This window comes from Diceros bicornis, chromosome X, assembly GCF_020826845.1.
Source record: "Diceros bicornis minor isolate mBicDic1 chromosome X, mDicBic1.mat.cur, whole genome shotgun sequence".
Taxonomy (NCBI): Eukaryota; Metazoa; Chordata; class Mammalia; order Perissodactyla; family Rhinocerotidae; genus Diceros; species Diceros bicornis.
In genome coordinates, this window is record NC_080781.1 from 23,695,698 (window position 1) to 23,713,352 (window position 17,655).

Below are 17,655 nucleotides of genomic sequence, written 5' to 3' on the forward strand. Positions count from 1 at the left end.
AACCCAAGTTATTCCAAAACAAAGTTTCCCAATAACTGAATCAAGTACCAGCTTTAAATTTTAAATTTAAATTAAATAAAATTAAATAAAATTTAAAATTCAGCTCCTCAGTCACATATGTGGCTCTTGTGGCTAAATGGCTACTGAATTGGACAGCAGCACAACTTTAATATATCCTCCATCTCAGTTTTTGTCTCCCGCCCACCTTCCCCTCTTCCCTCTTCTCCAACAAAAACTGCTGTCCTAGTAGAGAGGATCAGTCGTTACCAAACCCTCATATTAGCAAGGAGGAAGCCAGGGGAATAAATTCCCCAAATTCACTGTCTCCTCATGCTTCAGTCTCATGCCGTTACTCTCCATTGGTTGAACCCAACTGAAAGCCAGACAGGATGGGAACATGGCTGAAGCAGACTGTAGAAGTGAGCCTGCCTAGCCTGTGGTCAGGACAGAGAAGAGTAGAGAGTAGCTCTGAAAGGGCACAGCTCTATGAGTAAAGAAATATGTTTGAGTACACAACATTATAAGTGTACTTTTTTTTTTTTAATAATTTCATTTATTTATTTTTTCCCCCCAAAGCCCCAGTAGATAGTTGTATGTCATAGCTGCACATCCTTCTAGTTGCTGTATGTGGGACGCAGCCTCAGCATGGCTGGAGAAGTGGTGCATCGGTGCGCATCCGGGATCCGAACCCGAGCCGCCAGCCGCGGAGCGCACGCACTTAACCGCTAAGCCGCGGGGCCGGCCCATAAGTGTACTTTTAAATATATACATGAATAAATGTATCCGTCAATCTATATATTAAATATCAGTAAAGCTTAATCTATTTCTTATTTTTCAATAAAAGTAAATAAGATATTCTTCCCATATTCCAATGGAGCATTTAAGTTTCCCTAGGACATGTTCATTCCATTTGGGGATCACTATTCTAAGTGATATTTCAGCCACCAGGATCTCTATTTTCTATTTCATCTTTCATACTGTTAACTAAGTTACCACATACCTTCCTTTACTTAAAATCTTTATTTTCTCCTCACTGCCTAAAGCATAAAACTCAAACTCTTTTTTTTCCAGTTCTATTGGGAAATAATTGATATATATCACTGTATAAGTTTAAGGTGTATAGCATGATGGTTTGATTTACAGATATTGTGAAATGATTACCACAATAGATTTAGCTAACATCCATAATTTCATATAGACACACAAAAAAATTTCTCCTTGTGATGAGGACTATTAGGATTTACTCTCTTAACAACTTTCCTATATATCATACAGCAGTGTTAACTATAGTTATCATGTAGTACATTACATCCCTAGTACATATTTATATTATGACTGGAAATTTGTACCTTTTGACCATCTTCCTCTAATTCCCCCTCCCCCAAACCCCCACCTTTATTAACCACAAATCTGATCTCTTTTTCTATGAGTTTGGTGTTTTTTTTGGTTTTGTTTGGTTTTCATTAGATTCCACATATGTGAGATCATACAGTATCTTTCTTTCTCTGTCTGACTTATTTCACTTAGCATAATGCCTTCAAGTTCCATCCATGTTGTGGCAAATGGTAGGATTTCCTCATTTTTTTATGGCTGAGTAATATTCCATTGTATGTATATATGTGTGTATGTATATGTATATATATATACATATACATACACATATACACATATATGTATACATATATATACACCACAATTTCTTTATTCATTCTTCCATTGATGGACACTTAGATTGTTTACATGTCTTGCCTATTGTAAATAATGCTGCTATGAACATGGGAGTGCAGATATCTTTTTCAGTCAGTGTTTTCATTTCCTTTGAATAAATACCCAGAAGTGGATAGCTGGATCATATGGTAGTTCTACTTTTTTTTTTTTTTTGAGGAACCTCCATATTATTTTCCATAGTGGCTGTACTAATTTACAATCTTACCAACAGTGCACAAGGGTTCCCTTTTCTCCACATCTGCGCCAGAAACTCAAACTCTTAGACATGATATACAAAGCACTTTATAGCCTGGAATCACCAAATTTTTCTCCTTTCCTGCTGTCCAGTCTCACCAAATGATTTCTCTTTCTCTAATCAAGATGTACCTCATCATAATCCTACTTTGCCTTGTCATTATTTCTTCCTGGAATGGTCTTGTTCTTGCCCATCTGCCCAACTCATTTTCCTACTCCTCTTGCAAGACCTATTCAAATGTTATTACTTTCTCAGTAAAAGTCTTGTTCAGGTACTCTGGGCAATAACAGACAGTTCTCTTTTTCTCTGTGCTCCTATAGCATTTTCCATATTATTTTTATGATTTATTCCTTGGTAGTGAAATGGTTTATTTGTATGACAATCCTAATAGATTGAGGGCAAGGGTCTTATCTTAATTTATCTTTGTGTATTCAGGGTATAGTTCAATGCTTGATATATATTCAGGACTTTATAAAGAATTAATTAATTAATAATCAATCAAGCCATACATTGCCTTAGTCATCATTTTGAATATCCATCTCTTACTTAAGGCAATCAAATCTGTAAAATGTGAAATAAATTGAACTGAATTTTTATTTCCAAAACGTTTTTTTCAATCAGCAATGGCAAATGATGTTAGATTTTTTTCTACCTCTGTTGGACATCTAACGTCGCTCTAGACTGGTGCTTGAAGGTGCCACATCTTGATGAGGAGAAGGTTAAAAGTACTCTGTTTAATCAGTGATAAGTATTATTGGTATGAGGAGGTTAATAGCTGGATTTGTGTTATCAATTTGCCCCAGTCTTATTTGTTTTCCTAAATCTGTTATATCAATTATTTTCATGCCATGTCTGCATTTCTGTGGAAGCCAAATGCAAGAGACAACAGAGAAGGGAGAGGTACAGCTAGGAATTTCTGATCGAAAAAATGTTTCAATTGAATTTCGCTAATGTGTAAACTCTGTTTATATTGTAAAACATGCACAAAACGCACAGTTTACAATCAAATTGTGCTGTAGTGATTTCTGTTCTTATGTGATTAATCTCTTTAACATCATAAAATTCTAAATGATTTGTTACTAAGTGATGGTTTGTGAAAACCGAAAGCATATTAAAATAATAATATCTTATGTTCTTACTTTTGAAAAGTAAAAGTACGAAAAGGAAAGTGAGTAGAAACCAAGAAACTGACATGAAAAGAAAAAGCATGAGATGCCCATAGATCAGTAACTTTTCATAGTCATTTAAATGCCATAAGAGATGGATGAATTATTTATAAGTACTCAAAATCCCTTATCTGTAGGTTTTTCAGTTTATACTCCCTTGATTCACTGCCTGAAGGGAGTTTGATAGCAAGAGTAAAATCCCTGGCTCTACAGCCACACAATAGTTCACACAGATAACCTGTGCACTCCTTGTGGGTAATATGGACATCAATAGAAGTCGCAAAAGACTACCTATTGTGAGTGCATTTTGATTTCCATCCACTCACTTCACAATCTTAGTTGACAACAAAATGTTATCTCTTCAGGAATATTTAGAATGTGTCCTTACATTTAACATTTGCTTTTCTTTCTTGCTTTTAATGTACTACTAAGGAAAATGGAGAAAAGTCTTAAAAAGCAATGTTTCTAGTTATCAAAAAGTGAATGGAAGGGCATTTGACAACATTCATAAATTTAGACTAAATATTAAAAAAGATATGCCTTCTAAGTGGAGAAATATTTGTAATGGAAAGATTAAATGAGGCTCTTTCTCTTTCATTTCCCCAAGTAAAATATTAATTTTGAAATACATCTAATTCTCACTAATAGAGTATTTATTAACCATTTATTAAATACCAATATTGTTTATAGTACTATTCTAGATAGTAGACATTTAAAGAAATTAAAGATCTTATAAAAAGTAGTTGTATTTATAATTGGTGTTCACCCAAACATCCTCCACATCCTACCACACCACCAAAAGCCTTGTGGAAACTTACAAACTGAACATGTTTACAATCTGCTAACCTCAAAATCTTTGTTTATTCTGAGGTCTTAGGCACTACCCTCATTGCAATCAAGTTTGAAATTCCTAATAATAAATTCACTATTTCTACTGAAACAACGATCACAGGGATACTGTATTTCATTATATTCAAATAATTCAGGATAAACATAATAAACTGAGCCTGGCAATAATTCCTCCTCCATAAATATATTAACACAATCTTATGGATTATTTTATTGGGCTGTCCAGTTGTGATCTTGGAAATTAGAGAAAATGGCCCCAAATTGATCATACCCAAAGCAAATAATTTTTGATGGTAAGAGAAAAAGAGGATGAAGCAATGAATTATGCCTTTGAAAAGCAATCCAAGTAGGATGATTTACAGAGGTAGGGCCTTGCATAGTCCTGTTTTGAAAAGCAGACTAGATAAGTATTGCAAAAGAAAATTTGCATATGCTTGCAAATTTTGCATATTTGCATACATTTGTCTACATGTCTTCCAGTATGCATTTTCTAGGCTAAAGGTCACTATGTTAACACTACAGTGTAGAAATTAAAAGTCTACACTTCATTAATGACCCATACCTCATAGGATCTTACATCTAGGAAAAACATTTCACATTATTCAATCAAACTCTCCCATTTCACACATGGGAAAATCATCTTAACATTACCCTTACAACCAAAATGGCCCATTATTTTCAGCTGTCATAGACATCCTTTAGCTGATACAAATATGGAAGAAGAAAGCAAAAGACATGAAAATTCCCTAGTCTAAATAAATACCCCTTAAAAAATGAATGTTTCTATGATATAAGATGTATCAAAAAACATCTCATTAAAACTATTTCTCATTTATTGTTAATTAAACATTCTTTGTGATTGAATGTTTACTATGTGCCAGGCAAGGTGCTAAATTCTAGAGATTTTATTTGATTAAATCAGATTTTCTTCCATCATTAAGCTCATAATTTAGAAAGAAAAAGAAATTTTTATCCACCTATCACTTTTTAAAGTGCTAAAAGAATTCAGATGATGTAACATTTAATTTCATAAAATATATTTGATAACCTTGTATTGCTTTATGATGTGCAAAAAACTTTCACATACATATACCCATAAAATTCTCACAACTCTGTAAGTTTGGTACTATCTTGACAAGAATAATAATTATAGATAACCAAGAATATGATTTAAGAATACACACAGAGGCCAGTCCCGTGGCATAGTGGTTAAGTTTGGCGCGCTCCACTTTGGCGGCCTGGGTTGGCAGATTTGGATCCCGGACATGGACCTACACCACTTGTCAGCCATGCTGTGGCAGCAACCCAAATACAAAATAGAGGAAGACTGGCACAGATGTTAGCTCATGGCTAATCTTCCTCAAGCAAAAAGTAGAGGAAGGTTGGCAACAGAAGTTAGCTCAGGGTGAATCTTCCTCAGAAAAAAAAAAAAAGAATGCACACATGTGTAATTAAGAAGACCATACTCTTCTCATGAAAATGATGTATATTTAACAGAAAAAGTAGTATTTAACGTCTAAGAGGTTTATATTGTTAAACATTTAGTTACTATTATACCAGATGGATTATGACATTATTTTAGAAGGCTATCTTTTATTAAAAGAAAGAAGTTTCAACAATTAATCAAGGCATTGTTATTGCATTCTAGGAAATGGTTACAGAATGGGGTTTTAGTTAAACTGAATTTACCTTTTAACTAAAAATCCCTATGTGTTAAATGGAACAGCCTAAGGCAAGGACACTGATGCATAAGCTATGGGAACATGTGGCCCAAAAACCTCTCATGAGTGGACAATCATATTGCTTGCTCTCACAAGTTATTTCTTTTTAGAAATATAGCACTTACCAACCACAAATCTTTAATATAGTGAACATAGCGTCAACCACAAAGTTGAAAGAGAGGTCAGAAATCATAAAGTTTAAGTTATTGTTTCTGGCATCCTAGCAGACTAAGTAACCTGAACAACCCTTTCAATGGGAAATAAAACAACAAAAATGCTGGACAAAATATTTAAAAATATTTTAACTGCATCCAAGAGTTGAAAAATTGGTAAAGAAACACTCAGAGGCCAAAAAATAAATGTAAGCTGGAACCCAGAGGAAAAAAAGTTGAAAGATGGCTTTCAACTTGATAACACTTGACAGAAATGTAAACTTGAACTTTGGTTTTCAGGCCCTCTCAAGACCCAGAGGAGAATAGGCAAAGCCCAGGAGTCAGCCAACTTGAGGTGTGTAATAGAAAATATCCCCAACATAGAGCTGAGGTCCCAAGGAACTATACCTTCAAATAAGAATATACTAGAAGCAAGTCTGTCTTCCTCCCTCCCTGCCTCCAGAATAATGCAAGAAATAATGTCCAATTGAACTTAGGTACTGAATGCAAGGAGAGAAAAATAAATCCTCCTTGAAAATTTGTAGCCAAATCCAGTCCTTATGTGCATTTACAACCTGAATTCCCACTTCATGTGTAGTTTGAAAAACCTCTAGCCACGAATATAGTTTAAAGTGTCCAGAGCTGGTAAAAGCTCCTGGTCGCCTACAAAAGAAAATGAAAATACTCTCTGGAGAAACTCACCAAAAACCGAGGCTTCAAAGGATTCCCAGAGGTAAGATTTCCAGAATTATTAACTCAAATTTAAATACACAACATGAAATAAAGTATCATATATGAAAGCCAGCAAAAACATCAGAGAGTGGAATCAGACCTGCAGATACTTCATATATTTGAATTATTAAAAAGAAAACATAAAAATAAGTATAATGTTAGATTTAAAGAAGTGATTAAATATGAGAAAAATAAGGAAATATAAAAAGAAACAAATCTAAAAAATATCCATATTGAACTGGAAGAATTAAAAAATTGAATATTGGATATTAAGAACTCAATAAATGAGGAAACATGTTTGATAAAACTTAACATCAATTTTTAATTAAAAAATGATTTCAAAAAAGTAATAGAAGAGAACTTCCTTAGTTTGATAAAAGATAGCTCCACAAATCCTACAGTAAAAATCACAGTCAATGGAAAAAAATGAAGAATGTTTCCTTTAAGTTCAGCAACATGATGTGACTTCTATTTAACATTATACTGAAGTTAAAAGCCAGAATAATAAGTCAAGAAAAATAAAACAAATAATTGGAAAGGGGGAAACAAGATTGTCATTTTTCTCATACAATACCACTGTGTTTTTAAAATTCACCATCTATAGATTATTTAATTACACATAGGAAAGTTTTTTAAAAGTTGCTTGATAAAAAAACATCAATGTATAAAAATCAATTGCATTTCTAATCAATAGTAGCCAGCAGATGGAAAGTGTAACTTATTCAATTTTCAAATTTATACTCAGAGTGGAGCATACATCTATATTCACAGTTAAACAAATATTAATGGAGTTGAGAATCATGTAACCAATGCCTAGTCACAAACTAGAATATTGTCAGTACCACATCAATCCTTTCCCTCCATGCTCCTCCTTAATCATAACTACTTCCTTCCCCCTAAATGTCAACACTATCCTGGTTTGGGGGATAATAATTCCCTTACTTTTACTACTAGTTTTAACATATATGTAGTCACACACAGACAATATAAATTAGTTTTGCCTGTATTTCATCTTTATATAAATGTAATCAGGGAGTGACATCAGCATCATGGTGGAGTGAGTTGCTCCTTTTGCCTCTCCTCTGTAAGTTACAACCAGTAGGACATACATAGACCAACAAAGGACTCTGCACAGTACACCAGAACACCTAAGAAATCTATATAGCTATATATCAAAAGGTGGGTGGACTGGAAATCCTGGAGGCAGTTGAACCAAGGGAGCAGCAGAGGTAGTTCCAGAGAATGGAGGCTCCAGGAACTGAGGCTGCACCTACAACCAGAGGCCCCAGGAACTGTGGCAATGCCCACGAAGAGAGGCTGCAGGAATCCAGGCAGCCCACACTCCTGGATGTGCCAGGAACCGCTGCCAGGCCATTACCAGAGGCTCCAGGAACCGCAATGATACCTGTGACCCAGCCCTCAAACCTCCCCCAGTGGCAGTGCCTTCAACCCTGGCCCTCCCAGAAGCAGGGGCTGCATCCAAGTCCCCACTCCCCTGGCAGCGGCAGCAGTGCCCATGACCTGAGGTTCCAAGAATCATGCCGGTACCTGAGACCAGAGGCTGCAGGAATTGCAATGGCACTCACAACTCAGCCCCTCACCCTCCCCCAGCAGTGGTGTGTGATGCCGGTGACCTGGGGTTTCAGGAACCACCGTGGTGCCTGCAAACCAGCCCCCTCCCCCTCCCTGGTGGCATTGCTTCCCACACCAGCCCTTCTAGCAGCAGAGGCTGCATATAAGACCCTGGGCCCTGGCAGCGGCAGCATTGGCCATGACCTGATGTGCCAGGAACCACACCAGTGCCAGAGACCAAAGGATTCAGGAACTTCGGCAGCACTTACAGCCCAAATACCCCTCCCCCATGGTGGTGGTGGTGTCACCCCTGATCCTAGTCCACTCAGCAGTGGCGGTGACACCTGTAAAGTCAGCAACCCTGGCAGTGGTAGTGCCAGCACCCACAGAAAACCTGGGAGCAGCAGTGCACGTGGCACATGTGGTAGCACCACCAAGCCCATGGAGAGCCCACTGAGAACCAGGAGCCCATGACCCCAGTCCCCCCCCAGCTGCAGCAGTGGCCACAACTTCAGCCCCTCACCCATAGCAGCAGCACCTGCAGACCCAATAAACCTGGATGTGGCAGAGGTGCCCATGACCCTGCTCCTGCCCACTCTCTCCTTCCCCTTGCTGCAGTGGGGGAACCTATGACACAGGCGACTCCAGAAGCAGCAGAGGTGCTTGCCAGCCCAGGGACCACAGTGGTGACACCTGCAACTGCAGTGACATCATAAGCAGTAAGGCACCAGCAACCTTAGAGGCACAAGCAGCACAAGGAGGGTACTGATGACACCTCTGGCAGAGGCAGTGGAGGGTGGAAAGTGCTGGCTCTCAAACAAAACCAGAAGCAGCTCAGAATCAAAGTAAACAAAAGCCTTACCCAAATAAGAAAGGTACTTGCTACCACAAATACACTGGCAGAGGAACATTTCATCAAGCACCACGAAAAAATACAGCAACAGGGTATCACAAAAAGAAAATGACAATTCTCCAGAAATCAAATTTGAAGTCACAGAAGACTGCAACCTGACAAAGAATTCAAAATTGTTATGAAGAAACGCAATGAATTACAAGAAAACTCAGAAAGAGAGTTCAATGAGCTCAAGATAAAGAAAATGTGGTATATATACATGATGGAATACTACTCAGCCATAAGAAACGATGAAATCCAGCCATTTGTGACAACATGGATGGACATTGAGGGTATCATGCAAAGTGAAATAAGTCAGAAGGAGAAGGTCAAATACCGTATGATTTCCCTCATTAAGTATTAGATAATAACAACAACAAACAAACACATAGAGACAGAGATTGGATTGGTGTTTACCAGAGGGGAAGGGGGGAGGGAGGAGGGCGAAAGGGATAATTCGGTACAAGTGTGTGGTGATGGCTTGTAGTTAGTATTTGGGTGGTGAACATGACGTAATCTATGCAGAAATAGAAGTATATTGATGTACACCTGAAATTTATACAATGTTATAAACCAATGTTACTGCAATAAACAAAAAAATTAAAAAAAATAAAATAAAATTAATGAACAGAAGGAGTACTTCACAAAGGAGACTGAAACTCTAAAAAAGAACCAAACAGAGATTCTGGAGCTGAAGAATACAATAAATGAGATATAAGAATACAGTAGAAAGCATGGGACATAGAGCAGACCATATGAAAGAGAGAATTAGCGAGCTTGAAGATAGAAATCTAGAAATGATTCAGGTGGAAGAGGAGAGAGAACTAATATTTTTTAAAAATGGAAAAATTCTACAAGAAATATCTGACTCAAGTAGGAAAAGCAACATAAAGATAATGGGTAGCCCAGAAGGAGAAGAAAGAGAGAAGGGAGCAGGGAGCTGATTTAAATAAATAATAGCTAAGAACTTCCCAAACCTGGGGGAGGAATTGGATATACAAGTACATGAAACTAATAGAACACCTAATTATCTCAATACATAAAGATATCCTCCAAGGCACATTACATTAAAAATGTCAAAAGTCAATGACAAAGAAAGAATATTAATGGTGGCCAGAGAGAAGAAAATAATAACCCACAAAGGAACTCCCATTAGGCTATGAGTGGATTTCTCAGCAGAAAATCTACAGGCCAGGAGAGAGTGGATTGATATATTCAAAATAGTGAAAGATAAAAACTATCAGCCAAGAATATTCTATCCAGCAAAGTTATCTTTCCAATATGAAGGACAAATAAAGGCTTTCCCAGACAAACAAACACTGAGGGAGTTCATTGCTATGAGACCTGCCTTACAAGAAATCTTGAAAAGAGCTCTCCTACCTGAAATAAAAAGGCAAGGGTATACAAAGCTTTAAGCAAGGTGATAGACAGATAGAGTCAGAAAATTGCAACTCTATACCAGAATAGGTTAGTAAACACTTAATTATAACCTAAAGGCTAAAGGGAAAGAAAGCATTAAAAATAACTATAACCACTTCAAATTTGGTAACAAACTCAATACAAAAAGAATAATTTGTGACAACAAAAACATAGAAGGGGAAGAGGAAAAGGAGAAAATCTGTATAAGCTAATGTAGATAAGATGCTATCAGCAGAAAAAGAACTATCTCATCTATGAGATCTTTTATACAAATCTCATAGTAACCACAAAACAAAAATTCAGAGCAGCATCATGAAACATAAAAGAAGAGGAAACTGAGAAACATCACAGAAAACCACCAAACCAAAATGGCAGACAGAAACACAAGGAAATAGAAACAATGGAGATATAGAACAACCACAAAACAAAATACAAAATGGCAGTATTAAGCCCTCATCTATCAACAATCACCCTAAATGTAAATGGATTGAATTCACCAATAAAAAGACACAGACTGGCTGGATGGATTAAAAAAAAAACCAAAAAACAAACATTATGCTGCCTCCAGGAGACTCATCTCAGCTCTAAAGACATAGGATCAAAATCAAGGGGTAGGGGCTGGCCCGGTGGTGCAAGCGGTTAAGTGCATGCACTCTGCTGTGGCGGCCCGGGGTTCACAGGTTGAGATCCCAGGCATGCACCAACGCACCACTTGGCAAACCATGCTGTGGTGGCATCCCATATAAAGTAGAGGAAGATGGGCACGGATGTTAGCCCAGGGCAAGTCTTCCTCAGCAAAAAAGAGGAGGATTGGCATTTAATGTTAGGTCAGGGCTGGTCTTCCTCACAAAAAAAAGAAAAAATCAAGGGGTAAAAGATGATACTTCAAGCAAATGGCAACCAAAAGAAAGTGGGTGTAGCCATACTTATATCAGACAATATAGACTTCAAGCCAAAAAAAGATAACAAGAGACAAAGATAGACATTATATAATGATAAATGGGACAAACCACCCAGAAAACATAACATTTATTAATATATATGCGCCTAACAGAGGAGCACAAAAGTATACAAAGCAACTATTAACAGACCTAAAGGGAGAAATTGACAGCAACACAATAATAGTAGGGGACTTGAATGTAAGACCTGAAACCATAAAACTCCTAGAAGAAAACATAGACAGTATGCTCTTCAACATTGGTCTTAGCAGTATCTTTTTGAATATCATGTCTCCTCAGGCAAGGGAAACAAAAGCAAAAATAAACAAATGGGACTACATCAAACTAAAAAGCTTCTGTATGGCAAAGGAAATCATCAACAAAATGAAAAACAACTTAACAATTAGGAAAAGATATTTGCAAATCATATATCTGATAAGGGGCTAAAATCCAAAATATATAAAGAGCCTATACAACTCAACAACAACAATAAAAAACAAACTGATCAAAAAATGGGCAGAGGATCTGAAAAGAGATTCTTCCAAAGAAGATGTACAGATGGCCAACAGGCACATGAAAAGATGTTCAACATCTCTATTAGGGAAATGCAAATCAAAACAACAATGAGATATCACCTCATGCCTGTTAGAATGGATATTATTAAAAAGGCAAGAAATAACAAGTGTTGGAGAGGCTGTGGAGAAAAGGGAACCCTCATACAGTGCTGGTGGAAATGTAAACTGGTGCAGCCACTATGGAAGACAGTATGGAGATTCCTCAAAAAATTAAAAATAGAAATCCAGCAATTCCACTTCTGGGTATTTATCCAAAGCACACAAAAACACGAATTCAAAAAGATATATGCACTCCTATGTTCATTGCAGCATTATTGACAATGGCAAAGACTTGGAAGTAACCTAAGTGCCCATCAATGGATGAATGGATAAAGAACACACACACGATGGAATACTACTCAACCATGAAAAAGATGAAATCTTGCCATTTGCGACAACATGGATGGACCTTGAGGGTATTATACTAAGGGAAATAAGTCAGATGGAGAAAGGCTGATGCCGTATGATTTCACACATAGGTGGAAGATAAACACATAGATATGGAGAACAGACTGGTGATTATCAGAGGGGAAGGGGTGGGGGGATGGTGAAATGGGTAATGGAGCACATGTGTATATTGATGTATGGCAACTTGACTTTTGGTAGTGAACATGATGAAGCCTACTTAGAAGTCGAAATATGAGGATGTACACCTGAAATTTATATAATGTTATAAACCAATGTTACCTCAATAAAAAAAATAAAATGCCAAAAAAACTAAATAAGTAAATGTAATCATACTCAACATAATCTTTCATGTTTTACCTCTTTTGTCAAGACATCAATAAGAAAAAGAAATAATTCAATAGAAAAAACGGACAACATACTTAAATAGGGACTTTTCAGAAGAAGAAACCCAAGGAACAAATAAACATATAAATAATCAGATAATAAGTCTCACTACTAATCAAGAAAATACAAATTAAAGCCACGAGATGGCATTTCATACTCAAAATATTGGGAAAAAATTTAAAATATCAAGCATATACGGGGATGTGAAATCACCAGAATTATTATGTACTATGGTGAGAATATGACTTGGTACAACCACTTGGGAAAACAAATTGGCTTTATAAAGTGCAATTGGAAACACACATATTCTATGCTCCAACTATTCCACTCTCAGGTAAAGAAGCTAGAGAAACTCTTACTGAACTATCAGGATATATTCATATAAATAGTTCTTAGCAGTGTTGTTTTCACAGCAAAACCTGGAAAAAACTCAAGTGCACATCAACGGTAAAATAGATAATTGAAATAATATATGAACAATAATATTATACAAATACTATACAATATAATACTATACAAATGCTACAAAATTGATCAACCATAGTTACAAATGATGAGGGTGAATATAAAATACTAACATTTCTGAACCTCAGATTCCTTATCTGTAAAATTAACTACTCAGCTGTAAAAAAAAGATGAAATCTTGCCATTTGCAACAACATGGATAGACTTTGAGGGTATTATGCTAAGCAAAATAAGTCAGACTGAGGGAGACAATTACCATATGACTTCACTCATATGTGAAAGATAAACAAACAGCTAGATACAGAGAACAGATTGGTGGTTACCAGAGGGGAAGGTGGTGGGGGGAGAGTGAAAGGGGTAAAGGGGCATGTCTATGGTGAAGGATGGCAACTAGACTTTTGGTGGTGAACATGATGAAGTCTATACAAAAATCAAAATGTAATGATGTGGCCAGCCCCGTGGCTTAGTGGTTAAGTGCGCACGCTCCACTGCTGGCGGCCTGGTGTTCAGATCCCGGGCGCGCACTGACATACCGCTTCTCCGGCCATGCTGAGGCCGCGTCCCACATACAGCAACTAGAAGGATGTGCAACTATGACAGAGAACTATCTACTGGGGATTTGGGGGAAAAAAAAAGGAGGAGGATTGGCAATAGATGTTAGCTCAGAGCCGGTCTTCCTCAGTAAAAGAAAAAAAAAAATATATATATATATAATGATGTATACTTGAAATTTATATGTTATAAACCAATGTGATCTTAATTAAAAAAATTGAAAAGATAAAATAATGAAATTAGGGGTTTTCCCAGAAGAGGAATTTGCATTGTCCGTTACAGTCAAACTGAGAAAAAAAAAATGCTCTAAGAACAAATTATTGATACTAAAAAAATCAGATTATTCATTAACAATTCAAGACGTATTATGCAGAACTTAGGTGATTTCATTTATGTAATTTTTCACTTAACTCTTTTTTTTCAATTAATGGGATCTTTTGTCTGCAGAAAGAAGAAGAGTCTGTGGTGCAAAGTTATGCCCAGACAGAACTATTGGCCAACGTGGATTAAAAATGTGACAAGTCACAAGATTTTTCCAAGAAATATTCATCATCAGGAAAGCAGGTTGAGGAAGAAGTGCCCTGTCAGGAGGGAAAATGTAAGTCCAAAGCTGAACAAAACAACAGTGCTTAGGGCAGAGGGAGAGGTAGTTGATGAATAACATCTGAAGAAGCTAAGCCGCAAAGTATATGTTTATGTCAAAAAATACCAGAAGAGGTGGCTCGAAGTCTGAGTAGGGTGGTCTGGTTATTTCTAGTATGAGTGTTTTCTTATGGCAGAACAACACTGGACATCTTAAATGGCTCTATAAAAATAAAATCAACCACATCCACTTGAGAGATTGGGATGGGAGAGGGATGGATTTCCACCAGCAGTATGGATTAAAAATTAATTTCCAATTTCTTCTCCATTTTTGAGAAAGTGATTATATAATCAGTAGCAGAAGGGGATGCACTAGAATGACATAGTAACATGGAGCTTATATTTAAACATGGGAACATGGATCATTGCATCTGCTTTCTCTCTCCTTCATGACTTATTTTTAATGAAAAATCAATAACTGGACACTCAGGTCAATTTGATTCTGTCTACTAGGAGACAGGGATCTCTGTATTTTTACAGTCTAGGGAATCCCAAATTGTGTTTCTCAGATGCTGGCTGTTGGGTTACCAGGCCATACTTTTATTTTATTTTATTTTTTATTTTTTTGTGAGGAAGATTAGCCCTGAGCTAACATCCATTGCCAATCCTCTTTTTGCTGAGGAAGATTGGCCCTGAGCTAACATCTGTGCCCATCTTCCTCTACTTTATATGTGACGCCTCCACAGCATTGTTTAACAAGTGGTGCGTCAGTCCACGCCAGGGATCTGAACCTGCAAACCAGGGGCTGCAGATGCGGAGCGCGTGAACTTAACCTCTACGCCATCGGCCCATCCCCCAGGCCATACTTTTATTGTTTTGCACTTACAACCATCTTTGGCCCCTCATCACTGTGACAGAAGTTGGTTTGTCTACCTTCCTCATTCTTCTTCTCATTCCTGGATCCAGATGAAAGAGGTGGTCTTGAAGCTAACCATTGTGGACTATTTTTTGTAAATTGATGATGGTTGAATCAAATGATTCAAAATCTTTCATCACCAGACGCTGTGATGTATCAAATCTAACTTACTATTATTCTAGTTAGACAGTAAAGGTATAGTAATTCAATATTTTAATCTTTGCAATAAAACATTGGAAGACAAAATCCAAACGTGTTATAAATAATTTAATATCTAATTACAAGAGTGTCAAACCAAACTTCTTGGTTTCCTTAAAGGAAGAGACTGAGATGGGGATTCTTGAACAAATGATTTATTGAGGGAGTGCTCTCAGGAGAAAGGAAGTGAAGGAAGCAGATACAGCAGGTGAAAAATGTCAAGCAGGAATGTGGTCTAACTTGAAGTCTAGATTGAGCCTGGCCCTAAAGGTAGCTCTGGAGCATAAATTGCACCACAGAGTAGGTACTGTCTTTTGTATGCCCACACCAGTCAGTCACTGGCCAATGGCTGCCCCTGGGAGCAGCGGCAGCATTAAGGGTGTGGGGAGGCGGTTATCTTCCAGGCAAGCTGAGGGCAATTCTCTGGAGAGGGGCCCGTTATGAATGTTAGCAGCCAAAACTCACAGCAACTGAAGGATGGGAATGATAGCCAGATAAAGAGGCTCTTGGTATGGCGCCAGGAAAGTCTACTAGAAACGGAAAGAAATTTTCTAGAAATACTTTCAGTGTTTATTGGACTATGGAATTGGTATAATAAAAGCTGCCAAGTTTGAATTCTGTACAATATATTGCTTGATACTTCACAAGCATATTTCAATTTACTAGAACAAAAGAGATTGGGTTTTTAGAATAACTTCAGTTTAATATGAGACAGGATCTACACTTTTAGGGCATAACTACCAATAAGATTTCACTGAGCAACAACACTTGTAAACGGAATCACTGATGATTATCAACGGCAAGAAATTATACCAATACAAATTGCAATATTTTGAAATATCTGACAGAATAATGAGGATTTGGGGCATTTCAAGACTTTCATATAATCTTTGAAATACTATATTTACAAAATAAAAGTAAATCACATTTATCTGACCAAAAAAGGGGAAAAGTTCATAAAGGGAGATATTTACCCAGAGAACTCTGAACAGAAACATGTAGCATTTCTGTCAAAAAAAAATTCTAAAATCAGCATTTATCGCCCATCCCAAATCAGATACAATTTAAAAAAGACCTACTGCTAATAAGTTTTATTATAATTTATAAGCAGAAGAGAGCACTAATTATTGTAATTGGCACCCATTAGCCTAAAGCCAATCAAGATCTTAAGCTGCAGCTAGGGTTCCAGCTGCTACCTAGTTTTTATACAAGGACCTTAACTCTTAGCAGGTTCCCTTCCTCCCACCTCATGTAAATAAGAGTGGCCTCTTTCTATACTACCTAATGTAGGATCTGGGAGCTTCACATTTCTATTTCTGATGACACACTAAGCACAGCTCCACTCCACTCACTTCCACTCATTATCGAAAGCAGTAGTAATTTCATTGCAAGGGGAAAGTGGAAGGCATCAATGTTTGTTGAGTATCTTTTAGAAAATAGGAAATTTACATACGTTTTAATGAAGTAGTAAATTTTCACATCCATGATCTTTGAAAATAACCCTATAAAATATTTATTCTCATTCTACAGCCAAAGAAACTCAAGTTAAAAGCTGCTAAATAACTTGCCAGAAGTCTCACAAATAATAAATGACTGGACAGGTATTTGAACCCAAAGACTGGTCTTTTAAAAAAACTGTGCCTTCTATTACACTAGTTGTTCTCAAAGTATGGTCTCTGCACTGGAAGTATTGGCATCACCTTGGAACGTGTTGGAAGTACACATTCTTGTACCTTATTCCAGACCTACTGACCTAGATACTGTCAGAGTTGGGCCCAGAAATCTGTATTTTAGCAAGTCCTTCAGATGATTATGGTGCATGCTAAAGTTTGAGAATCTCTGTTCTATGCGATATTTCTTTTTTTCAGTGGAAAGAAACAGATGATGTCTTTGATCAGCTTTAGATACTTTTCCTCTTAGAAATTATAGTTCCCGTGGACCCCAAAGATAGCCCTGAATTTTAACTTTAAACACTATTTCTGTTCACAAGTTTATTAAAGATTTTGTTTACTTTGCTTTTTCTTGAGGCTGAGAAAATATTGAGAAAATAGGTCTATTTTCTGGACGTTATCCTGAGTCTCTCAAACATTACCACACCTTTCACTTAATGCTTATTTATCCATTTATTCACC